The following is a 26,402-nucleotide window of genomic DNA, read 5'->3' as shown; positions in this document are numbered from 1 at the left end:
ACAAGTACAGAAGAAAAAGCTACCGGAGGCACCGATATGAACAATTTCACTAATACATTAAATGCCATAGATCGTTATGAGAAAGATTTAAATGCATCAGTAAATAAGAATTTTTAAGCCATGGACTCAGTTATTTTTTTAACATAAGGAAATATGCAATAATGTATTTGAAATGTGAAAAAGTCCCTGTTTCCACGGCCACCCTGGAGGAAGAGCACGCCAAGGGGCATGCTATCGGGATCCCCCACATGACGGAGCAGCCACCTGACTCAGTGGAACAACCGACTTCGGCCACTGAGCAACATCCTTAACGAAATCAAGAGCCCGCCAGAGCTACTACAAGGGGGCGAGCTGAAGCTTATGGGCCTGAGCAGTTCGAGCCGGGCATGGCAGTTGGTGCTGAGTGCTTGGCTCGAGCCGAGATGCCAGCTGCTGAGGCCAAGACAATTTACATGGCAGTCACACCTCTGATTCACTGTCCCGACCTGGAGGAGCCACCTGCACACTTGGCCACCCTGCAAGAAGAGCTACCCCGGGCACCCACTATCAATGTCCCTGGCATGCCTTGCCAAAGGAGTCACCTGCCTCAGTGCAGCAACTAGCTTCGGCCCCTGAACAACATCATGAACCATGTCAGCACCCACCCCAGCTCCGAAGGTGGGGCCTAATGAAGCTTCTGGGCTTGAGGTGATCGAGCTGGGCAGGGCTGTCGGTGCTGAGTGCTTGGCCAGAGCGCAGATGCCAGCTGAGGAGTCGAAGCCAATGCACGAGGTAGTCACACCTCTGATTCACTCTCCCGACAAGGAGGACCCACCTGCAATCTCGGCCACCCTCGCGGTAGATGATGTCCGGCGCATGCTATCAGGGTCCGCCACATGCCAGTGCGGCCACCCGGATCAGTGGAGCAACTAGTGTCCGCCCCTGTGCAATATCCTGAACCACCTCAACAACCGGCCCCAGCTCCTACCTCGCAGCCTTTTAAGCTTCAGGGCCAGAGGTGATCGAGCTGGTCACGGCTCGAGCCGAGAAGCCAGGCTGCTGAGACCAAACCAATGCACGTGGTGGTAACACCTCTGACTCACTGTGCCGACATGCAAGAGCTACCTGTACCCGTGGCCACCCTGGAGGAAGAGCACGCCCAGGTGCATGCTTTTGGGTTCCCGCACATGCCGGACCTGCCAACTGCCTCAGTTGAGCGAATGACTTTGGCCACTGAGCCACATCCTGAACCCAATCAAGAGCCTGCCACAGAGACTACAGTGAGGCCAGCTGAAGCTTCTGGAGACGGAATACTTCCAAACTCATTCTATGAGGCCACCATCACCTTAAGTCCAAAAGTAGAAGAAGATCCCACCGCACCAAAAAGGAGAGTTATAAACCGATGTCCCCAATGATCACGGATGCAAAAGTTCTCAACAAGATACGAGCCAATAGGGATCCCTGGGTGGCGCAGCGGTTTGGCGCCTGCCTTTGGCCCAGGGCGCGATCCTGGAGACCCGGGATCGAATCCCACGTGGGAATCCCAGTGCATGGAGCCTGCTTCTCCCTCTGCCTGTGTCTCTGCCTCTCTCTCTCTCTCTCTCTCTGTGTGACTATCATAAATAAATTTAAAAAAAATTAAAAAAAAAAAAGATACGAGCCAATAGGATCCAACAGTACATTGAGAAGTTACTCACGGTGACCAGGTGGCATTTATCCCTGGGACGCAAGGCTGGGTCTACACTCGTCAAACACTCCATGTGACTGATCAGATCTGCAAGAGAAAAAACGAGAACCAGGTGATCGTCTCAATAGATCCAGAGAAAGCATTTGAAAAAATACGGCATCCATTCCTGATCCAAACGCTTCAGAGTATAGGGATAGAGGGAACGTTCCTCAGCATCTTCAAAGCCGTCTACGAAAAGCCCACAGAAAATTATCATTCCCAAGGGGGAAACACTGGGAGCCTTTCCCCAAAGAAGATGAGGAAGGAGACATGGATGTCCACTCTCACCACTGCTATTCAACATAACACTAGACATCGTAGCCTCAGCATCAGGCAACAAAAAGAAATAAAAGGCATTCAAATCGGCCTAGAACAAGTCAAACTCTCCCTCTTCCCAGATGACATGATACCGTACACCTAGAAAACCCAAAAGACTCCACCCCAAGACTGCTAGAACTTATACAGCAAATTCGGCAGTGTGGCAGGGTACAAAATCAATGCCCAGAAGTCAGTGGCCTTTCTAGACGCTAACGATGAGACTGAAGAAAGAGAAATTAAGGAGTCGACCCCATTTACGATGGCACCCAAAAGCATGAGCTACCTAGGAATAAACCTAACGAAAGAGGTAAAGGATCTCAACCCGAAAAACGACAGAACACGTCTGAAAGAGACTGAGGAAGACAAAGAGATGGCTAACTATTCCATGCTCATGGATCCGAAGAATGAATATTGGGAAAACGTCAACGTGGGCAATTTACACAATTAACGCAATCACGATCAAAAATACCACGGACTCTCTTCAGAGAGCTGGAACAGATCATTGGAAGATTTGTGTGGAATCAGAAAGGACCCCGAATGGCCACGGGAATAGTAGCCAAGAAAACCACAGCGGGGGGCAGCACAATGCCGGATTTCGGGTTGCGCTGCAAAGCTGTGCTCACCAAGACAGTGTGGTACAGGCACAAAAACAGACACAGCCACCAATGGAACAGAAGAGGAATCCAGAAGTGGACCCTCAACTCGATGGTCAAGACCATATATTCGACCAAGCAGGAAAGACCATCCACTGGAAAAAAGACAAGTCTCCTCCATTAGAACCCTGGGGGAGAACACAGGCAACGCCCATCCAAAAGTTGGCCACAGCAACTTCTTGCAAGATACACCCATGAAGGCCAGAGAAACAAAAGGAAAGATGAACTACTGGGACTTCACCAGGATGAGAAGCTTCCGCACAGCCAAAGAGACACTCAACAAAACCAACAGACCATCTCCAGAATGGGAGAAGCTTTGTGCAATTGACCCTTCAGATAAAGGGCCAGCATCCGAGATCTCGAAAGAACCTATTCAACTCCACAGCAGAGAAACCAACCATCCAATCCGGAAATGGGCAAAAGACACCAATGGAACCGGCACAGAGCAAGACACAGACGTGGCCGACAAGCCCATGAGAAAGTGCCCCCATCACTGCATTTGCATCAGGGAAATAACAGATCAAAGCCACAACGAGATCCCACCTCACAGCGGTGAGAAGGGGCAGCACTGGCCAGACAGGAAACACCAAACGCTGGACAGGATGCGCAGAAAGGGGAACGCTTCAAAATTCAACAGTGTCAGAGGGAGCCGTACTCACCTGATAGGGACCAAGGCGGGGGGCGGGCTCCCGGCCAGGCTGGGGCGCTCAGGAGGGACCTGAGAGCCGGGAGGAAGAGCCAGGGCCTTGGGGAGGCTCCCGGGGCCCAGCAGCCCAGGCCCTCAAGCCGCCGCCCCAAGGCCGTGCCCTGAGGGTGGAGGGTGCCTGCACCCTAAGCCCTCTGAGCGCGCGCGCATGGGTTCCGCGGCACCTCCCTGAGCCCCGGGGGGGGGGGGGCCGCACCCTCCCTGAGCCGCCAGGAGGAGGCCCCACCGCCACCCCCCTCGGCCAACAGGTCCCGCCCCGCCTCCCCCGAGGCCCGCTGTCCCCCGCGCGGTCCCTCCCAGGCACCCGCCGCGCCACACGCGAGGGCCAGATGCCTCTGGCACAGCCATCCCGGGGCCCTCACGCCTCCCGGGGCCCACGCCGACCTGCGCGCCGGGGCCGAGGCCTGCAGAGCCGCTGCCGGGAGCCCGCAGCGCCAGGAACCGCGGGCCTGGAGCAGCGGGGCAGCAGCGCAACCTCCTGCCACGGGGACGGTCGGGTCGTGTCGGGTCAAGGCATCGAGGCCCAGCTCCTCCCGCGGCCACCCCCTGGCCCCCTTCGGGTCACGCTCGGGGTCAGGTGCTGGGCAGGCTCCAGGCCGCGCCCCCCGCACAGAGGCCCGCCCTCCGGGGAGCCTAGAGGGGCCCCCTAGGTCTGTTGGCCATCTGCATATCTTTTTTTTTTTAATTTATTCATGAGAGACACACAGAGAGAGAGGCAGTGACACAGGCAGAGGGAGAAGCAAGCTCCATGCGGGGAGCCCGAAGTGGGACTCGATCCGGAGTCTCCAGGATCATACCCTGGGCACTAAGCTGCTGAGCTACTGGAGCTGCCCCATCTGTATATCTTTCTTTGAAGAGTGTCTATTCAGGTCCCATGCCCATTTTTTAATTGGATTATTTTTGGGGGGTTTTTGGTATTGAGTTGTATAAGCTCTTTATACTTTTAGAATATTATTTATATATAATTTTTTATTATTGTTTATATTATTTATATATTTAATTATTTTTAATATTATAAATTATATATTACTTATATATTTAATTATATATTTAAAGGAGATGAAATGAGTGGGAAATATCAGAACGGGAGACAGAACATGAAAGACTCCTAACTCTGGGAAACGAACTAGGGGTGGTGGAAGGGGAGAAGGGCGGGGGGTGGGGGGCACTGAGTGACTGGGTGGCGGGCACTGAGGGCAGCACTTGACGGGATGAGCACTGGGTGTTATTCTGTATATTGGCAAACTGAACACCAATAAAAAATAAATTTATTATTAAAAAAATTAAATTAAATTAAATATAATAGATTTGAGACTGAAAAAATAAAAAAATTAAAAAAAGAAATGTTGAAAAGGTTAACCAAAACCAGAGGCACCGCAATGCAAACTTGCAATCATCAAGACAGTATGGGTACGGGCACAAAAATAGACACATAAATCAATGGAACAAAATAGGGAACTCAGAAATGGACCCTCATCTCTGTGGTTAACTAATCTTCAAATGAGGAAAGAATATCCAATGGAATAAAGACAGTTTCTTCAAAAAATGGTGTTGGGAAAATTGGACAGCTATGTGCAAAAGAAGGAAAACAGGCCCGCTTTTTAGACCATACACAAAAATAAACTCAAAATGGATTAAAGACCTAATGTGAGACCGGAAACCATAAAAAAATCCTACAAGAGAGTACAGGCAGTAATTTCTCTGACATCAACCCCAACAATATTTTTCTAAGGTATGTCTCCTGAGGCAAAGAAAACAAAAGCAAAAATAAATTATTGAGATTACATCATAATAAAAAGCTTGTGGGGGATCCCTGGGTGGCGCAGCGGTTTGGCGCCTGCCTTTGGCCCAGGGCATGATCCTGGAGACCCGGGATTGAATCCCACATCGGGCTCCCGGTGCATGGAGCCTGCTTCTCCCTCTGCCTGTGTCTCTGCCTCTCTCTCTCTCTCTGTGACTATCATAAATAAAAAAAATTTTAAAAAATAAATAAATAAATAAATAAAAATAAAAAGCTTGTGTACATCAGAGCAAACAATCAACAAAACTGAAAGGCAATGTAGGGAATGGGAGAAGATATTTGTAAACAACATACCCGATACAGGGTTAGTATCCAAAATATAAGAACTCAATAAAGAAAGAAAGAAGAAAGAAAGAAAGAAAGAAAGAAAGAAAGAAAGAAAGAAAGAAAGAGAAAGAAAAGAAAAGGAAAGAAAGAAAGAAAGAAAGAAAGAAAGAAAGAAAGAAAGAAAGAAAGAAAGAAATCCAATTAAAAAATGGGCAGAAGAGATGAACGGACATTTCTCCAAAGAAGACATCCAGATAGCCAATAGACACATGAAAAGATGCTCCATGTCACTCATCATCAGGTAAACAGACACCAGTATCACATTAAGATATTATTTCACACCTGTCAGAATGGCTAAAATCAAAACCACAAGTGTTGACGAGGATGTAGAGGAAAAAGGGACATTTGTGCTCTGTTGGTGGGAAAAACTAACTGTGGAACACAGTATGGAGGTTGTTTAAAAATTTTGAAACAGAATTACCCTATGATCCAGTAATTCTACTACCGGATATTTACCCAAACAACTCAAAAACATTAATTTGAAAGGATACATGGAACTCTACATTTACTGAAGCATTATTTACAATAGCCAAATTATAGAAGCAGCCCAAGTGTCCATCAATCAACAAATGGATAAAGAGGAGGTGGTGTGTACACCTGTACACACACACGAAAATTACTCAGCCATAAAAAGAATGAAGCTTGCCATTTGCAATAACATGGATGGGATCTGGAGGTTATAATGCTAAGTGAAAGAAGTCAGAGGAAGACAAATTATCATATGATTTCACTTGTGAAATTTAAGAAAACAAATGAAGAAAAAAAACAAGAGGCAAACCAAAAAACAGACTCAACTATAGAGAACAAACTGATGGCTACCAGAAAGAGATGAGTAGGGGGTGGGTGCAATAGCTGATAGATATTAAAGAGTATACTTATCATGATGAGCACTGAATAATGTATAGAAACGCTGAATCACTATATTGTACACCTGAAACTAATATAACACAGTATGTTAACTATACTGGAATTAAAATTTAAAAATGAAAAAAAAATTCCCTGCAGAACATCCTGCCTATTGTTTTCCTGCTAAAAGATCTCTTGGCATTAATATCAAGACTCAACAGCATGGTATTGGTGTAATAACAAACTGATCGATGGAACAGAAAGCCCTAAAATAAACCCAGACATACGTGGACAACTGATACTTGACAAAGGCAGTGCAGTAGGAGAAAGGATGGCTTTTTCGACAGCAGTGGTGGAAAAATTAAATATCCACAAGTAAAATGAACTTGGATCCATACCTCATATCACACATGAAAATTAACTCAAAATGTTGGTAAATTGAACACCAATAAAAATTAATTAAAAAAAAAAAAACAAAAAAACAAAAAAAAAAACAAAACAAAAAAAAAAAAAAAAAGATGATACATACTACAACATGGATGGGCTTTGAAAACATTATGGTAACTGAAAGAACCAGTGACAGAAGACCAGTTACTATATGTTTCCATTTATATAAAATGTCAATAATGGGCAAATCCATAGAGGTGGAAAATAGATCAGTGGTTTTCAGGCTGTGTGTGTGAGGTGCTTGGGGAGTGACAGCTAAGGGGTGAGGGGTTTCTTTTGGGCGTGATTAAAATATTCTAACATTGATTGTGGTCATGGTTGCACAATTGCGAATATTCTAAAAACCATGAAATGGTTGAATAGTATGGTATTTGAATTGTATCTCTATAAAGCTGTTAAAAACAAAGCAAACTAAAACAGTAAAGGAAAACCCCACTTAATGGCTTTAAATGGAGGAATGACATGATCTGATTTTTTTTTTAAGCGCTCTGACAGCTGTGTGGACTAGGGACAGGATGGAATCGGGAAGGAAATTAGGAGAATGTTGCCAGGTGCAGCACGAGGTCTTAGACTAGGCTGTGGCTGTGAAGAAGCGGAGAAGATTTTGATGCTCCACATGTCTGAGTCACGCTTGCGGGGCTGGGGCAAATGGCCTGGGGAGTCTGCACTGAGGAGCAGGGTTTCTGAATGGCTGGGCCAGGTGGGGCATTCCCTAGAGATCTTAAAAATGCAGTTCGGTTGAGGGAGTTGGAAAGGAAGGCTGAGCATTAGCTCTAAGGAGTGTGATGAGACCATGACCAGGATAGCTCTTGTCTGCTATCTATCATGGGTGCCATGATGGGATCTTGTATTCTTTGGTGGGCGTCCCAGCCCAGCTGTTGCATGGAACAGTCCCTATGTCTCTTACTTCTCTACATCATATCAGGGATTTTAACTCCACATGCAGAAAATTCTCAGGCTCTGATGCAATTGCTTATTATTCCCACTCTTAGAGAATCTCCAACACTATCTCTGTGGCTCCAGTTATTTTGACTCTCAATAGTAAAAGAATCAAGAGGAAACTTTTCTTCCATCGATGGTGAATAGAACCTGCCTCCAGTTACTTCAACAATGAGGGTTCTCTCCCTCCTTCCCTCTTATCTGTTTCATGTGTCTGCCTGCTGAGCTGTCACCAAGGGAAAAGGTTTCCCCATTGTGCAGAGAACATGGACCTTTGGTGCTTTGCAGGTATCACTCACTATGTTTTCACCTCTGACTCAGCCTCTGTCTGACGATTCGCCCTAACCACACACACTCCACTTCCACTGCCACTACATCTCTCTCAGTGTTTGAGGGAAGGAAATTCTGGGGTTACAAAGTGAGGGATGCACTGGCTAAATAGACTTCATATTTTTTTTTTTCTTTGCAGGACTCCTCAGAACTTTTAATGTGTTAATGTGCATTGAGATATCCACTTCTGGGTCTTGAATGATGTGTAACCCTGCATAGGGCAAATGAAAGTGAAGGGGGCATACCAGACGCAGAAAACAGTAAATGAGGTATGAAAAAGCACAGTGCATTTAGGAGAAATGAGAAATTCAATGTCCTCAGAGAGGAGGGTTCTAGGGGTGGTGTGTCAGGAGACCAAGGAGAATAGACTCATGTCAAAACCAAAAGGGCTCTGGGTGTTAGGGCAAGAGATTTGATTCTTGGGCAAGAGGAACCAACAGAAGCTTTAAAAATTATTACTAATCCACTAGAATGTGTTACACTTGCATATGGTAAAGTGAACAATGCACCTCCCCCTCCTTTGTTCCCAGCCTGCAGAACCTTTTTTCCCCTCTACAGAACCAAACATTGCAAAGACTGTCATCCTTCCAGAAGGATGCTCTGCATATATAACTGTAGACGTATATGTCTATATCCTTAAAAAACCCTCACAAAGAGCAACATTCTAATCACAGTGTTCAGCACTTTGCTTTTCTCACTTAACAATATATCTTGGAGATTGTTTCATATCCGTACATAAAGAGCTGCCTCATTCTTTTTTAACAGCCGTAAAGATTTCCATTGTATGGATGTATGGCAATTTATTTAAGCAGTCCCCTGTTGATGGACATTCGGGCTGTCTCCAATCTTCTGTTATTATAAACCGTGCTGCAGTGAATAGCCTTGTACATCCAACTCTGCATACATATATGCAAGTATGACTTTGGAATACATTCTAGAGCTGTAGAATTTATGGGTCAATGGGTACGTGCATCAAACATTTTGACAGAGAATGCTGAATTGCCATCCATTGCTCTCAAAGGCTGGTGGTTTCTCTGCACTCGGGCCAGTTCAGTGTGTGATCAAACATTTTAATCTTTGTTAATTCAATAAATAAAAAATGGTATTGCATTGTGAAAAAAAAAAAAGAACTGTAAACCTTACAAACCTTCATTAACCTAATGAAGCTTTTAGTATCATAGAAACTTGCAGTATTTTAACCTGACTTGAAGGAATACATTCTGATTAATATTTAGAATAAAACAAATTGTGCTTTCATGATTCCACTCTATGTGTCTCACTATTCTAAATTTCCTTTTCCAGATTCTGTATTCCACCCAACCCCACTTACTACACCTCATCAGAATTCAAATATATGTACAGTTCACACACATATATACCTTAACATACCTTTTTCCATGAAATGTGACAATGTTATGATCACAATGCACATCTACCACTTGAACCTAATCCGTATTTTTGACCTAAGAAATCCTATCCATTAACTTTTCCTTTTTCTTGATATTATACCATTAAGAATAATCAGTAAGAGAATCAACCCCACGTTCAGCACTGTGAGGTGAATACCAAAATGAAATAGTATCTGTATAACAGCCAATCAACCAACAATGTCAACGAACAACCATTTTTGACAGCAAGAAGAAATGCATGCTATGATTTATTTATTGGCAATGGTTTCCAGAATGTACTATATCCACCTCAAGAATGCATAAGTTACTTTACTGGGGTAGAAAAAGAGAGTATTAGAATTATTTTATTATTTTTTACCTTTAAGTTTTCTACTTTTCGTTTCCTCTAATACCTTTATTAATCATGAACAGAGAATCATGATATATTACAGATATATCGTCATATATTTTTTAACTGGTTGAAGAATATGACACCAAAAAAATGTTGAAGACTTTTAGGAAAGCATGTTAGGGAGTTTAACTGAAAACTAGAATTGAATATAGAGAAAATGTTGGGTTAAGTGCTTATCAGAGTGGTTTAACTATCAACTTTATCATGTGAGTGGGGTATCTGCTACAGTTCTCACTTACATTTCTAAAAATCTGTATCAGCAGGAAACAGATGTACACTTCAGGAGGTAGCCAAGGAAAATGTAATACGAGAACTACTTATACAGGAGTCAATAGAGTTTAGATAAAACAAGGAATAGTTGGTTGTACACTGGGCTAGTAATCAGCGGTTAAGTCATCACTATTCCTAGACCTTAAATAGAAAGGGAGAAGGCAATTATATGAGCTCATAAAAAAATACCTTTTTGCAGAGGGTCACCTGACAGAGACTGTGGCCTTTTTTGGGGACAGATGATGTCTACTCTCCAAGGAAGAACCAAGGGAGTAGATATCTTGACTTTACTTTTTGCCAACCTCCAAACTCTTCCTGGTTCCTCCCATTGGCCGGATCCAATCTGAAGCCAGAGAAGGAAGTGCACAGATGTAGTCCATACAGGACAGCCTCCTTGGCATTGAGAAAGAGAGCGGAGTGTGGATATGCAAGAAAAAATTGAAAATTTCCTGCATTCCACTCCTCTTTATTCTTGGCATCTTTTCTTTTCCAGACGAAAAAAAGGTGTCTCTAATACAAGGGATACATGAATCCCATCACCTACTATAACCTTATGACCTGATGTCAGTTCAGTCATATTCCCAAATAAAATCTATAATGTTGGCAAACCTCAGTATGCCAGCTTTATGTAAGATAATCTAGGGGGAAAAGTGAGAGAAGAAATTCTCAATTAACATAAAATATAGCTGCCATAGTCCCGTAACTTGTGTAACCTCTCATAGGACCTTAAATGACAATTCTATATTCTTCTAGCTACATCCATTCAATGTGTATTCTAAGCTCTGTCAGTGACTGGGCTATAGTATTCTTTATCTGGTGATATGATCTTGTGGTATAAGCCTTTGATTGCTTCTGCCTTGATTGGATTGCTTCATTATTCTGTTACCTGACCTTTTATAGAAGTGAGGCAATCCAGAGAAACCTCTAGGTTCTAGAAAGGGTTCTTGCCTCCATTGTGCGGCAGCAATCTGATTTCCTATTGTTAAATAACATCAGTCACCTCAACCATGATTGTAGTCCCTTTCTCTGCCAGTAAGTTTAAGAGCTTGAGGGGTTTACGATGGCCCGAGGGCATACTTACTTTCCAATTTAACAGAGATTGTGTTGTCTAGGGGAAGCATTTCTTCTGTGTAAACTAGGGCACTTCTACCTATTTGCTGAAAGAAGCTACTCTCACTGCCTTCCTTGGTTTCTGGATTTGTGCATTTTGACAGCAGGAGAGATGGCATGTGTTGGATAATGGTGTAAGGTCTGTAACATCTGGTGGGACGCCATCCCAGATCCACAAGATTTTGTCTCCGGAAAGATGCTACAACAGTCTTTAGCAGATTATTCCATTCTATCAGATCTGCTACTTGTAGATGTTGAGACCAGTGGATTTTGGGGTAAGCCCATGGACACATTTCTTTTGTTGCAAACTACTTCCCTTTGTCTGAGGTAAGATTACGTCAGATCCAAAGAAAATAAGGATTTTGTAAGCCTACATACAAGTCATGATGCTGACAGAATTGTGACCAAAGAAGAAAGATTCCGTATATGTCTCTTCCTGCAAGAAAACATATTTCCCCATAGTGATAAAAGGAGTCAAGTAGAAACAATGTCATACCAGTTAGACAGAAGGTGCCATATGAAATGCTTTGTGTTGTCTTCTGCTATCAGCACACTGGTTGGCCATAACTGTATCAACTGTAAAGAGAATTGTGTGTGTGTGTGTGTGAAGAGAATTTCATGTTGTCAAACCTGGCCCCTTGTGTTATCCTGGCCTACTAGTATCTTTCCCATTGAGAAAACACTTGGATTAATGAAAATGAAGACTAATAGCTATAGAATAGGTAATTTTGTGCGTCTGATTATTGAGGTCCCTCTGCAGCGTCAGCCTTCTCTAAAAGATTAAATGGGACATGAATATCCATATTTTATGCTCTTTCGAAGGGGACCACTCCTATACTTTATCAGAACTTCTTGTCATCAACTTTTTTTTTTTTCAATTGGGTTCTTATAAGTCCCTTACCAGTGGCGCAACTTGTCAGCTACTGCTCGAGGATTACTGTAGATCACGACCTCAAGCTCTCTCTCCCTTTATGCTGCGTGGGTTGTAGGGCATGGGTAAAATGGGTATATTTTCACAAACTTGGTGAATCACAGGTGTGATGATAGATCAAATGCTGGGAGTTTATCATTTTGTATCTTAGGAACAATTTATATTAAGTATTAGGCTATGTAAGGGGCTTCTTTAAAATGACCATTGTTATGGCGCCTGGGTGACTCAGCTGATTAAACATCTGACTTCTGCTCAGGTCATGATCTCAGGGTCCTGGGATAGAGCCCTGTGCCAGGTCACACTCAGTGGGGAGTCTCCTTCTCCCTCTCCTCTCTCTCTCTGCCCCTCCCCTCGCTCATGCTCTGTCTCTCAAATAAGTAAAATCCTAAAATAAAATAAATAAAATGACCATTTTTCTACTTGAAATGTGCCTTAACAGAGGGCTTCCCAAAGCAGCTGACAGCCTAAATTGTTGCTTTTGCTTCCGAAGTGTTTTTTTTTTGTTGTTGTTGTTTTGTTTTGTTTTTTTGGCAGTGTAGGCAGAGGTTGGAGATGGGATTTCCTACTTAAAGCTCAAACTAAAGCTATTACTAGAGCCATTGCAAGTTGAGGGTCTTTTAAATAATTTTAATGAGGAAGCTCATTCTTAATGTAGAAGAAGTAATTTCATATTTCAGCATTATTTATTACCTCAGCGAACACTTTAAACACTGGGCCAGTTGTTTCCAGGAAACATTTATGACTCTACCATGTGCCAAACAACCTCTTACTGTACGTAAGAATAGCCCTAGCTTAATAGATGTGTACAATGTTTTTGAAGGACGATTAATGAAAACAAAGTCAAACACTTTATACTAATATAGGAATTTGCTTTTTTCCTGAAAAGAAACCAAGGACTTTGCTACTTGTCTTTTCTCAGCTACTAAATGTTTTCCTTATCTGTAAGTTGTACTGAAGCTCCTGGAAAGAACTTTCCAGCTGGGGGAAAAAAAAAAACAACATAATTCTTTATGGGTGATCTACCTGTTTTTCATCTTATGTACCGTGAGAAGCTTTCCTTCCTTCAGGAACTCCACCCAACACTGATCCTTCTTTTTTCATGCCACCAGCATCCTACTGACCTTACCTTGTACCTGTCACTGTCACAGCAAGTTGTGTCTCTCTTCACTGAAGCCACATTTCTGATTAATATGGGCTGAAATCATCTTATGTGGCAAGGGAAAGAACATGGAGGATCACTAGGCCTGGGTTTGGATCATATCGTGTCTATTCTCAGTTACAAGACACATTTTGCTGCAGAGGAGGCTGGGGAATGCTGTATGGGCTATGTGTCTGGGTAGGAGAGAAAATGGACTCAAGAGTTAGACTCTCTGCCATAACATGTGAACAGGTAGTGGTAATTTACTATTATAATAGGATAATGGAGTAAAGTAAACAAGCTAAGTGTGTTCAGCGTCCAGCTCTTGATTTCTGCTCAGGTCATGATCTCTGGTCCTGGGATTGAGCTGCAGAACAGGCTCTGTGCTCAGCAAGGATTCCACATGGCATCCTCCCTCCCTCTCCCTCTGTTCACCAACTCCCATCGCTCATGCTCTCTGTCTCTCTCTCTCTCTCTCTGAAATAAATAATAAATAAATCAATCAGATATATAAAAAATAAAATAAATTTTTTCTCACTCATTTTTTTTCTAGCTATAGATTGTCTAATCTCTCTTTTTTCAAATAAACAATACTCATTGTAAAGAAGACATTTCTGCAATTGAAAAAACATGTTCATAATACAATGTACATAACCAATAATGAAATTAATATGTAGTATTCCATTGATAGGTTGGTCAATTTGGTTTTTTTTAGGTAGTTATCCTCCTTATCAATAGGAATTCTAAGATAAAAGTCAATCTCCTTAAAATCTTTGCGGTATGAATCACGATAAAAAAATGAAATATATATATATATATATATACACATGCACATATATGTAAAGATTCTGCTTTTATATTTCTACAAGCTTTACAATGTCATTTTGAGTGAACTTAATCATTATTTTTAATGATTTCACCATATAATTGGGGAAAAAATGACTTACAACACAGTATTTTACTTTTGCAGTTCAAACGAGCTTTGGAATCGGGCATTGCCATTCATATTCAAATTAATAATCATGAAATCATAATGTAGATTTTGCTGCCTTTTGTGTTACATTTGTCTGTTAGAGCAGAAAAGTTAAATAAATATTTTACTGATGCTTCCTTTTTTTTTAAGTTTGGCTTTGGGGGACATGATATTGTGTGGATGTAGGTGGTCTTTTTTTCTTTTTTAAGCTATGTAGAGGAGAGAAATGAACAGGTTAGAAAAGAAATAAGAGTTCCTTTTTAAGCAAATTACAGACCAGAGATAAACCACATACCCAATCCCTTAATCTGTCCCATTTCTTATTTATATTAATTGAAGAAAAAATACTGGCTTTGTAGCAAGATGCATTCTTGCAAGCAACACTCAGAAAAAGAAAAAGGCTACTTCCACATTGTAATTACTTAGCATTCTTTTTCATTTTTGCTTGAACAGGGTGAAAAACGTCAGTAGGTCTGCTCATGCAAAAGAAAAGAAGTATAAAACATCAAACATGCATTCATTAGAGATTATTATAGAAAAAAGTATTTAACTTTAGGGAGGAAACACTTAACCTGATACACATTAAGTTCTCCTCTCTTCTCCTCTAAGAAAATGAGAATAATTAAGGAGAATGATTACAGGTGCTGCTAATTGGTTCCAAGTTTAAGGACACCACTTATGACACCTTTGTTTTTATTGATGATAATTCTATAACATACTCATACTTACTCTTATTACCATTGACAAAACTATCGTCTTGAGAATGCTAAGCACAGCAAATGGCTGTACCTTTGAATATATTACAAAAAAACAAGTGCTTTTGTGTGCCTTAGTTGATCTTCATGCCATTAGATGTAGCTGAGTGCCACGTTTTTCCACTTGGAATAAATGTTAACCCTGACTGCTTCCTACACTTGGTAGCATTTGGCGGACTCCGGTGCATTTTTCTGCAATGTGATATGCACTTGTTGGAGTGTATAGAGGGAATTTATTTTTTTATTTTTATTTTTTTAAAGACTTTGTTTATTTATTCCTGAGACACAGAGAGAGAGAGGCAGAGACACGGGCAGAGGGAGAAGCAGGCTCCCTATGGGGAGGCCCATCCAGAACTCGATCCCAGGCCCTGGGATCACAGAGTCACGACCTGAGCCAAAAGCAGCAGATGCTCATCCATGAGCCACTCAGGTGCTCCTATAGAGGGACACAAAAAGAAATGTAAATGGTGAGTTGATTTCTTAATTTCTAAGAATTCTTGACCTCAAACTCTTTAATCACTTTTTATTTTCTGAAGGACTTTTAAAAGTTAAGATAATTTTTGAGCAGCTCTTCTTTTAATGTTATTTTTCCCTTGAACTCTTCGCTCTTTTAAAAGAACACGTACATATGCATGTGTGTATACATGTATTAATTCATATCACGTTAGTTTTCAAAAAGTTTTTCTTCTCTCTTTCCATAACTGCCATCATTTTTATGAGAAAAAAGAAGCAACTTAAAACGGTGTGCTCCTATTCTCTAGTCAGTTACCTTGCCCAAGTCCTAAAACCTTAACTGAGGGATCCCTGGGTGGCTCAGCGGTTGGGTGGCTGCCTTTGGACCAGGGAGTGATCCTAGAATCCCGGGATTGAGTCCCGCGTCGGGCTCCCTGGGGGAGCCTGCTTCTCCCTCTGCCTGTGTCTCTGCCTCTCTCTCTCTCTCTGTGTCTCTCATGAATAAATCAATAAAATCCTAAAAAAAAAAAAAACCTTAACTGTTGAATAATGGGAACTTGCTGGTAGCATGGCAACTGGCTGTGCTTAACCCAGAAACAAATTCCAAAGGACAGAAAAAAAACCAAACCAAACCAAAACAAAACAAAACAAAAAAACAAGGAATTTGGATACATGTGGTGACACAGAGAATGAATAATGTACTGCACACACACACACACACACACACACACACACAAACAAATGCACAAAAAAAAGCTTTCTTGGGAATCTTATGCCACTTCTCCAAAACAGAGATGATAGGCATATGAGGTATAATGCAACAGCTGATGACAAGAATGATATTTAAATATATACATCTTATTACTAAAACAGTAAGTTATTAACGAAATGAAAATTGAAACAGCACTAATAACACTAATTATTTTGCCTATCATATGGGAGGGGGGAGATAAATACTACACAATGCTGGTAAGAGTATGGAGAAAGTAGTGCTCTGATTTTCTGCAATAGTGCTAATCGGTAAAGCTTTTTGGAAATTACTTTGAAAATACATCTTGAGGTTCAAATATTGCATAACCTTTGACTCAGCGATACTATGTTTATAAATGTACCATGTGTGTACTAACACAAGTCATACAAAAATGTATGCACAGAAGTATTTGCTGAGTGAGTGTTGAGCTTTAGCTCTAGAATCAGACAGACCTGAATTGCAATTACCACTTCATTACTTTCTTTTTTAAATATATATATATATATTTTATTGGAGTTCGATTTGCCAACATATAGTATGACACCCAGTGCTCCTCCCATCAAGTGCCCCCCTCAGTGCCCATTACCCCATCACCCCATGCCCCCCGCCCACCTCCCCTTCCACTTTCCCTTGTTCCTTTCCAGAGTTAGGAGTCTCTCAGGTTCTGTCTCCCTCTCTGATATTTCTCACTCATTTTCTCTCCCTTCCCCTTTATTCCCTTTCACTATTGTTTTATATTCCCCAAATGAATGAGACCATATAATATTTGTTCTTCACCGACTGACTTATTTCACTCAGCATAATGCCCTCCAGGTCCATCCATGTCGAGGCAAATGGGGGGGTATTTGTCGTTTCTAATGGCATTACTTTCTAGATATGTGAGCTTAGGCAAGTTACATAGCATGTCTAGATTTCACTATCCTTTGAGAATTAATGAAATGATGTCTATAAAGTGTGTAAGAAAGTGTTTGGCACCTCATAAGTACTTGAGAGATGTTTATTAGTCTTTGTAATGAAGATAATATTGTTATAAATATTATGCAGCATCATTTATAATAAAGGTCTCAAAACAAGCCCCTTATTCAACTGGGATATCGGATAAATAAACGTAGGTACATTGAATAGAATACAACATAGTCACTCAAAAGAATAAGATCAATCTATGTGGAAGTAGAGGCAAGAAATACTTTGAAAAACATGGTTTTAGTATTAATAGGATTATTCCATGTGTGTGAAAAGACACTAATATATTTTGACTAGTCTATTATCAACAGAAAGAGGGAAAAGGATATGAACCAACATATTAATGGTGGTTATCTCTGGGAAGTGGAATAATGAGCCATTTTTATTTTTCTCCATTATGTTTTTTGAGATATTTAATGTTTTTTAAGGTCATTCTTTATTGTCTGCCAAAGTCAAACAATTTATCGGAAAAAATTAATCCTGATTTTCTGGCATTAAGGATATAGACCAGAATATGTCATCTATCTCTACGTATGGAGATATAGATATAGATATGGATATGTAGATATAGATATAGCTGCATACCATATCTATAGATAGAGATAGATGACATATTCTGGTCTATAGATGGATATAATATGTGATTGCATCTTTATATCTCCATACATAGAGATAGATGACATATTCTGGTCTATAGATGGATATAGTGTATGAATGTATCTTTATATCTCCATGCATAGAGATAGATGACATATTCTGGTCTGTAACTTTAATAAAAAAAATAAGATGCACATATAAAATATTAAGTAAGTAGGTATCATGTAGCCTGATATGTTCTCTATTTGAAAGTTAGAGAGAACTATGGAAATTCGTTAACACTTTTTGTGGTATCAGTACTTAAAAAAGAAACCCTAGAAATGGAAGGAACCTCAATACTTCTCTGAGTCCAGCATCTCACCAAGAGCACAAATTCACTGAAAGCCATCTCCACTAACTTCATCTGATTTGGAGGATAATAAACTACTAACTCCAAAAATAAAATATTGCTGTTAGAATGTTATTTCTTAGATTGATTAGAATGTGCTTTCTCATAAAATCCCTGCCATCATTTCTATTTTTGTTTCATAAACTGAATGAGGCTCTTTATAAACTTTCTTTAGATGAGAGCTTTTTAAATAGTTTCAGGTTGGATACACATAATTTTTTCATTTAAGATTTTCCCCAATTCTTATTACTTTTCTGTGTATCAGAGGATTTCCAGGCTCATTACCTTCTTGGTGCTCATATCTGAACGTCCTCAGAGACACTTATTCTCCTTTAGAGTCTGACTCATGCCATTCCAAAGTCAGGATAACCTTTCAAAGGGAATAGTCAGCTTGGTGATCCAGCTGTTTGTTAGTCCTAGCAATATCAGGCTTGATGTTCTCTAACTATAAGTATCAAGGCAGACAAAAGTTTCTTTACTATTTTCTAGTTTCAAGCCTATTTTATTATTTTGGAATTTGTATTTTTATGAAATATAATAATTTACAAATTATTTTAACAAGCTTTATATATCCTTTATAAATTTTGCAAATTTTTAAGGTAATCTGGATCCAAATATTTGCCCTCTTAAGTAATGTGGGAAGCTCATTTCAGCACAGTTATTGTGTTAGGAACTATGAAATAGCAACACATTGAAAGAGTCAAGACCAGACCACATTCCTTTCATTTTAACTTAATTTAACATCATCATCAAGAGTAAATTAAGGGTTGACTGTATTTTTAAAATTATATATTAACATACATACACACATATGCATGCACACACACCCACGCACACACACACATTGAAAAGTACTTTGGAGCAAAAAGGGACATTAGTGTAGTCATGACTTGTAGGGCAATGACCAGAACATTAGCCTTATATGGGATTCTAAGTTCTCTTAATAAATAATCAAGCCTAGAATATTGTTGTGAAGTTCCACTTACGAGGCACATAGTGTTCAAATTCAACTTGACATTTGATATTCTATGTCACCACTATGAAAGTTCTTGTAGTTTTTGAAAATGTTTTGACAGGGAGTCAATTTGCAATTGAAATGAAGGATTATCAATGTTGCTTGCTTTTGTAAAGATGTAGTGAGAGGAGACATGTAAAATATCAAAACATTTAGTTGGATGTGAGAAGAAACTTATCTTGGTGTATTTTCAAAACTTTTATTTTAAAATACTTTTAAAAATATGACAGAGAAGTTTTAAGATTTGGGGTTTGACAAGGGGTGAAGCCGTTAATGCAGGGAGGTGCTGCCAGAAGTCAGCTGACAAGCGGACCTGGGACACTCACCTTTCCCACTAGGTCCTTGTATTGATCCAAATTTTTTGAAAATTTATCCTCTAAGATTATTTCTTTATTGGATTTTTTGTTTAACAGACATGCAGAGAGCAGGGAGCAGGAGAGGGAGACACAGGCTCCTCAAGCACACTCTTCCCCAAACACAGAGCCTGCCAGGGGCGGGTTCCCAGGATGCTGAGGTCATGACCTGAGCCACAACCAAGAGTCAGATGCTAAGTGACAGAGCCGCAGGCGTCAAGCCCCTTGTCCCTGCTGTGGACACTCCTGCCCCCCCCCACCCCCCACAGCCACTGAGAGCTCGGGCTTTGGCCTGCGCTCCAACTCCCAGGTGGTCTGGAGGCTACAGTGCAGGCTGCACGTCCCCTCTGTCCCACCTCAGGCTGAAAGGGCCTCAGCCCTGAGAAGGAATCGGATCTGCCCGACCACCCCCAGCCGGAGGGAGCTGCTGGAGCAGGAGGTAGAAGAACTGGTGCCCACCTTGCTGAGCATTGACTACGTGTCCATATTTGAGTTCCTAAATGTTTTTGGAGGAATATGGCACCCCTGAAGAGGTGCTGGACCTGCTGTTTGCAAAGTGAGCTCCCTGACTCCACAACCCAGTGGGATGGGCCACCTACTGGTTGGGAGTCTTGGGGAATGTTCCTGAACTTCCCGGCCCCTCAGGCGGCTGCTCCAACTGGAGTAGAGTCACACAGAGCCTGGTCGGGTCCTGTAGGGCAGCCCCCGGGGCCTGGCCTGTGGCAGGTCGGCTAGAGGGGCTGTGCTTGTGCTCAGCAGTCATCATCGTTCTCTCCCCATGACGAAGCGTGTGCCGCCTCCCCACCGTCGCCAGGGTCTTGAGCTGGCCTGTTTTGCCATTGAAAGGGAGTTTTGAGTCCATCTGGGGTCTGTATCCTGGGGCATTCGGAGTAGGGGTCCCCGGGGACACCTGGGGGCCCCGGCCCACTCGGATATCGGCCCCGGGCTTGGCTGGAGCCCTTTCACTCCTCAAGCATTCAGGAAGCACCGGCAGGTGCAGGCGCTTCTCCAGGAGCTGCCCGTGGCCCCAGGCACAGAGCGGACGGCCCCCCAGGGCTCCGGACTAGTCGGAGGTCAGAGGGTGACAGCAGCTATGAGGAGAGGTCGCGTCCACTGGATGACTCATGTGATGCCCCCCGCCCTCCTCTAGATATCGATGCATCGTAGCTTCCTGCAAGAAGGAAGGAATCCGGGACCAGTGGGAAATGTGAGTGAGCTCTGGCTCATGCTGGGGAGCCTTCCCTCTCCAGGAGGGCCGCGAGGGGGCTGTGGCCTGGAGGGGCTGCTGGACCCTCACCCCACACATCTGCAATTCCTGTGACAGGGTGAAGGTCTAATGGGTCCTTTGAGAAAAGAGGAAAGGAGGGCTGTGGATGGGATACGGGCTTTGTGGGAGAGCACTGGGACCCCTAATGGAGTCCTTCTCCACACCTGCCCCCCTCAAAGCCCTCTGTCTACCCGCCACCTGGGACCCAGAGCAGAGGGTGTGGGGAGCATCGCACTCACCAATCTGGTGGCACCTCGACCCGGGTGCACGGCAGGTGCTCAGGAGGGCCAGTGAGGGCTCAGGGACCAGACGGCCCCCGCCCTGTCAGATTAGAGTCAGTGGAAGGACACCCCCTGGGGGCCCCTCATGAGTATGCAGCGCAGAGCCACAGGAGGGAAGGCGGTGGTACCGGGCGGTTCCCGGCAAGGCCTGGCAGGACACAGAGCCCACACCCTCCCCGCTTGGACATTCCCAGAGGGATAGTCTGTGCAGTGAGGGCGATGACAGGCCGACGCCCCCTTCCCCGGACACCTGCCAGTGGATTCAAGGGGCAAGTGGGCAGGGAGCCAGGCTGAGGAGTGAGTCCCACTTCCCCAGGAAAGACAGTGATGGTCACGCCGCTGGTCATGGGCTCCCACGCACAGAGGCTTCGTGCCAGCCCCTCCTCAGTGAGCACGGCTGTGGCAGGCAGGACCGCCAGGTGGCAGGTGGACAAGGAGCAGCACTGGCCTCCGACAGCCCCGAGCGGGAGTCAGGGGGCCGTTCCTGCAGGGCTTCCCCGGGACACCTTGGTGTGAGGGAGCCCTGTCATCCAATGCCTCTGCCCATCCGTACCTCCAGCTCCATCTCCTGCATCCTGGACATCCGGCTGGACTACTATCAGGAGGATTTTCATCAGCCACCGGAATTTCTCTCCCTGAGGAAGCTGCTGGCATTCATGGGGATCAACATGCCAGGCTCAGACCTGGAAAACCAGGCCCAGGACTGGGGTGGCCGAGCTGGGGACAGGGTGGGCCACACAGACCAAGCCTCTGTGCAACTGGGCTGGGAGCACAGGGTAGGCTCACACCCCATCCCCACGGGCTGCAGTCTGGGGAGACCTCCCAGGGCTCTTGCCCTCACACACGTTGGACAGTGGGAAGAGTGTCCTTGATTTGAGAGGGACGTGGAAAGTGCGTCCTGGTGATGATACTTTGTCTTCTTGGGGCTATAGCTTCGGACCCCGAGCAACACCCTGACCCACCTCAGGAGCCCACCCCAGCTCTGACTGTGGGGCCTGCTGAAGCTTCCGGGCCTGATCTGTTCGAGCCAGGCACGGCTGCTGGAGGTGAGTGTTTCGCCCGAGTCAAGATGCAAGCTGCTGAGTCAAAGCCAATGCACGTGGTGGTCAAACCTCTGACTCAGTGTTCCGACCTGGAGGAGCCACCTGCACCCTTGGCTGACCTGGAAGAGGAGCAGGCCCCAGAGCCTGCAATCAAGCTCCCGGAAGTGCCGGAGCAGCCACCTGCCTCAGTGGAGCCACCAGCCTCGGCCCTGGAGCAGCAGCTCGTGATGGCTGCAGCCCGACGGAAGGCTTCCCCTGCCCCCTCACTGCACGGTTTCTATTTTTGTGGTTGTCATAAACCTCTATGATTGCGTCATGAGTTTCCTCTGATGCTTTTAAATTATACATCGTGGTACTTTAGGTCCATTCCCAGTGTCGCACAGGCGAGGCCAGAAGGCACCTGGGCCACATTTCCACCACACAGACAGCCGACTACTGACCGTCGTGCCCACGCCCTCCCTGCTGTCCCTGCAGCCCCTGCCTTTCTTTCTGTCTCTGTGGCCTTTCGTCCTCTGGGATGTGCGTGTACCTGGTGTACTTGGTGTGGCCTCCTGTCTCTGCCGCAGACACGAGAGTGACTCCTCGTTTTCCCAGTAGTTAAGAAACATGTCATTTTGAGGCTGAGGGAACAAAGATCATGTGAAGCCCCAAATGAAATGTTTCCATTGTCCAGGATAGGTTCCCCGGTGTAATGTGTCAGGTAAAAAAGTAAATGGTTCCTTAAGGTTTCAGACAGATGGTATTTACTTAATAAAATGAGGATTCCCATAGAGAGAAAAGACGACATTTGCCTTCTACCTAGGAATAACTGCCCGTTGCACGCGGATGGGTCCCCCAGGCCTGAAACTGGTCACTTACGATACACACGCGCGCCCGTTCTCATCAACACAGGTTTCATGATAGCCAACGGGGGCACGCTAGGGGACGTGAATCAGAGAGAGAAAAGACAAGCATCGCATGAGTACAGGTATACGTGGAATCTAAAACATAGAACCCCTCCCCCCCCGGCAAACAAACTACAAGACAACAAAAACACAATGGCCTGAACTCTGATACAGAAAACATATACGTGGTTGCCAAGGTAAGGGGTGGGACGTGGACCGAATACGTAAGACGCCAGAAACTGACGACGATTCAAAAAAAGACAGAGAATATCAAGAAGGAACCTGGAGAGTAAATATCTCTTCAATATGTTAACTTCTAGCTTCCCACTACCCCGGGTCCCTTAGGTATTAACTCATGCTACAGCATCCAATTCTCCGGGCCTCGCGGGAACCCTCGTGTGGACACGGTAGTACTGCTGAAGGATTTCGTAGCATTAATTACAGAGGCCTTGGCTCCTGGGTGTGTGCGTCTCTAGGTGTTCTTCCGGGTTCCAAGTATAACTATGTAATCACAACTTCCCTAGATCAAAGTGCACGGTTTCCCGAGTCTTGGTAGAAGTGCACGTCACAAAACAATCCCTGCAGGTGAGGAAATGCACAGGTACCCACCAGCCCGAATGATGTGTCCTGCTTGTTTTGCAGCCCAAGGTTAGCTCCAGGTGTGATTTTTTTTAAAGGTTTATTTATTTATTTATGATAGAGAGAGAGAGAGAGAGAGGCAGAGACACAGGAGGAGGGAGAAGCAGGCTCCATGCCGGGAGCCCAACGTGGGATTTGATCCTGGGACTCCAGGATTGTGCCCTGGGCCAAAGGCAGGCGCTAAACCGCTGTGCCACCCAGGGATCCCCCAGGTGTGACTTCTCTTGGTCCCTAGAGAATCACACTTTCCTCAGGGTCATGCTCCCCGCCAGGCCCCGGGGGAGTGTCCACAGACAGGCCCGCCCTCCACGGAGCCTAGAGGGGACCCGAGAGGGCCTCCACCCGCTAGTCTAGTTGGGGCGTCGGGGCACCCAGGCTCAGTCCTGAGGGGAGCAGACGCCCCCATCGCTCCTGGAGGCACGAAGCCTCTCTCTGGCTCTGTGTCTCCCTCCCTGTCTCCACGTCCCCGTCTCTCTCTCTCCCTCCCTCCCAGTCTCTGTGTCCCTCCCAGTCTTTCTTCCCTCAATCCCTACACCTCGGCCTGTCCCTCCCTGTCTCTCTCCCTGTCTCTGTGTCTACCTTCCTGTCTCTCGGTCTCTCACTCGTCTCCCTCCCTGTCTCATTCTCTCTCTCCATCCTGTGTCTGTCTCCGTCTCTCCCTCCCTGTCAAAGAGAAGAGGCTGAGATAAGAATGCATTAAGTCCATTCAAATGAAGTGAACACAGTCATCAAATATAGCCTGAACAGGAGACAGTAGCTGGAACAGAGGACCTTGCACAAAAATTTAAATATTTGTAGAATACAAATACAGGGGAAAGGAAAGAAAATTATGATTACAGAATGAAGGTGAGTTGCAAAGATCCAACCTGCGAGTATTAAAGAATTTCCAAAGAAGGAAATGGTAAGTGGATCAGAGGCAATATCCCAAAGTATAAGAGACCTTTCTGAATCTCAAAGAGAAATGCTCTGAAGATCAAAATGCCCCACAATATTCTAGGGAAAACTAATGAAAGAGGTCTACACCTGCACGTATCCCCTTGAAAATGTGTTCTCCTCATTGTAGCCAGGACGAACCATTCAAAATAGGAGTCTCAGAAGATCGTTCCAAGCTTTAAATTGTTTAATGCGTTTCCAGTTTGCCTCCGCACCTCTCCACACACTTCTCCCTGGCTTTCGGCCTAACTGGCCTTCTTTCTGGTGCTTGCATGTGCCTTGCACCTGCTGGCATTAGGAAGCTGGTACAAGGTGTTCTCTCCCCCTCGAAATGCTGTCAACCCTCCCCGCCTAGGGTTCCTCTGGTTAACTCTTTTTTTTTTTTAATTTTTATTTATTTATGATAGTCACACACACAGAGAGAGAGAGGCAGAAACATAGGCAGAGGGAGAAGCAGGTTCCATGCACCGGAAGCCCGACATGGGATTCGATCCCGGGTCTCCAGAATCGCACCCTGGGCCAAAGGCAGGCGCCAAACCGCTGTGCCACCCAGGGATCCCCCTCTGGTTAACTCTTACTTTGGGATCTCATACTTCCTCAAGGAAAGCTTCCCAGATCTAACTAGACTGATATACCTATTAAATGCTCTTGTAGCACCATGTACCTTCTAGGTTAGTACTTCTGACAACTAGATTTATATTTATGTATGTGAGTCTTTGACTACTGTCTGCCCTTAGAGTATAGCATCCATGAACGCAGAGACCAAGGAGCAAAGTCCAGTTTCATAGCACCAGCCAAATTGGGAGGATGTACGTGCAGCATCCAGCTAGCCCATGCTACACACATCCTTGCAACACCAAACAGAAGTGCAGGCATTGCTGCTGCCGGCTCCTCTCCCTGCCTTCAGGGGCCTCTTGTCAGCCTCCTGCCTTAAGTATGCCCAGGTGGGAAGGAGGCGCCAATGTTACTCATCCCCAAAACTCCAGGGACACATGTCGGTCTCCCAGTTGCTCATGGTGCACCGTCTGACTGCATTCTCGGGCCAGGGTGGAGAGGAGACCTACATTTGCTACAGCTTCAGCACAAATCTCTTTCTGCCAGCTTCTCTGACCATTCGCTCTCTTAGAGCTTCCCTCACTTGATGGGTGAGGGACCAAGGAGTACCATTCCTCTCCCTCGCTGGAAGGGGAGGAGAAGAGGACCTTAGGCTCCCATAGCACAAAGCCGACACACACTCTCCTATGTAATGAAACTCCCTTTCCCGTTTCAAGTCTTTTCATGCAGTCTACCAGTGCACGATGATGGGCGACGATCACAGGACTGCTGTGCGTCTAGCACTCATTGAGCCTCTTCGAGAAAGTGGATACAACAGGGAAAGCCCCAGTCAATATCGTGTTAGGACTGCATCCTGAACGTCGGGGAGATAGAGGATCCCACTTCTCTAAAACCAATGGCACCTCTTTTTCGTGTTTTCTCTTCAACTATCTTATCAAGTATTCATTGCATGTGGCTCCTTCTGATTTTAGGGGGCGGATCTATTTCCTGGATCTGAATGCCTGTTTCCCTTCCCAGATTAGGAAAGATTTCAGCAATGACTTGTTCAAATACATATTCCGGCCCTCTGGCCCTTTTGGCGCCCCGGGAACCCCAATTAAACGTAGGTTTTTCTTCCTCAGGCTGTCGTGTATTTCCCTTAATCTGTCTTCATGGTCTTTTAATTGCCTGTCTCTTTTTTCCTCAGTTTCCCTCTTTGCCATCAACTTGTCTTCTATGTCACTCACTCGTT

At 44.4% G+C, this 26,402-nt stretch overlaps 1 protein-coding gene across 1 annotated transcript in view; it reads right to left on the bottom strand.

The window, feature by feature from the left end:
- The window catches only part of LOC140599525 (uncharacterized), a 476,056-nt gene that overhangs the window by 296,190 nt on the left and 153,464 nt on the right, over positions 1-26,402 (bottom strand). The window contains exon 7 of the mRNA XM_072762680.1: positions 1,677-1,753. The gene's annotated coding sequence lies outside the window, so the exon portion shown is untranslated. The remainder of the gene's footprint in view (positions 1-1,676; positions 1,754-26,402) is intronic.

The sequence above is a fragment of the Vulpes vulpes genome, chromosome 7 (assembly GCF_048418805.1).
Source record: "Vulpes vulpes isolate BD-2025 chromosome 7, VulVul3, whole genome shotgun sequence".
Classification (NCBI taxonomy): domain Eukaryota; kingdom Metazoa; phylum Chordata; class Mammalia; order Carnivora; family Canidae; genus Vulpes; species Vulpes vulpes.
The sequence above is the reverse complement of the archived record's forward strand: the minus strand, read 5'-3'. Positions and strand labels throughout refer to the sequence as shown.